The sequence below is a fragment of the Mastomys coucha genome, unplaced genomic scaffold, assembly GCF_008632895.1.
Source record: "Mastomys coucha isolate ucsf_1 unplaced genomic scaffold, UCSF_Mcou_1 pScaffold4, whole genome shotgun sequence".
In the NCBI taxonomy this organism is placed as follows: domain Eukaryota; kingdom Metazoa; phylum Chordata; class Mammalia; order Rodentia; family Muridae; genus Mastomys; species Mastomys coucha.
This window is the reverse complement of record NW_022196910.1, coordinates 13491993-13492827: the sequence shown is the minus strand read 5'-3', so window position 1 is coordinate 13492827 and position 835 is coordinate 13491993.

Sequence of the window (835 nt, the reverse complement as noted above, 5' to 3'; positions counted from 1 at the left end):
TTTGCTAGGACACAGGACTTTCTATAATCATCGTGCCTCTCAGTAGCTGGCATTACAAACCTCTGCCACCAGGGCTAGCCTCTCTGGCGTATCTTCAAAAATCTGGATGGAGAGATGTCTCAAGGGTTCAGGACACAAGACATACTGTCTCTCCAGAGGACCTGAGTTCATTTCCTGGCACCCATTACAGTATAACACTCCACCACTAGGAGTTTCAACACCCTCTTCTAGCCTCTGTGGATACTGTATGCAAGTGTACACATCCACAGAGGACATGTACAGATACACATAATGAAAAATAAAATTTTACAAATAATCTAATAAAGAAGCCAGAGCTGTTGGCACAGACCCGTAATCCCAGCTCCTCAGGAGGTTGACACAGAAGGATTACAGTTTCAAGGCTTGCCTAGGCTGGAGAGTGAATTCAAGGCCAGCCTGGGCTCTATCTTTTTTTTTCCGAGACAGGGTTTCTCTGTGTAGCCTTGGCTGTCCTGGAACTCACTCTGTAGACCAGGCTGGCCTCGAACTCAGAAATTCGCCTGCCTCTGCCTCCTAAGTGCTGGGATTAAAGGCGTGCACCACCACTGCCCGGCCTGGGCTCTACATTTAAATTAAAAGTTTTATTTTAAAAAGCCAATAAAAGATGGGGGCTGGAGAGATGGTTCACTGGGTAAGAGCAGTAGCTGCTCTTGCAAAGGACCTAGGTTCAATTCCCAGCTCCCACATGGTAGCTTATAAACATATGTAAGCTCCAGTTTCAGGAGATATAGCACCTTCTTTTGGTCCCCAAGGGGATCAGGTACACATGGAATGCACTTAAATACAGGCAGGCAAA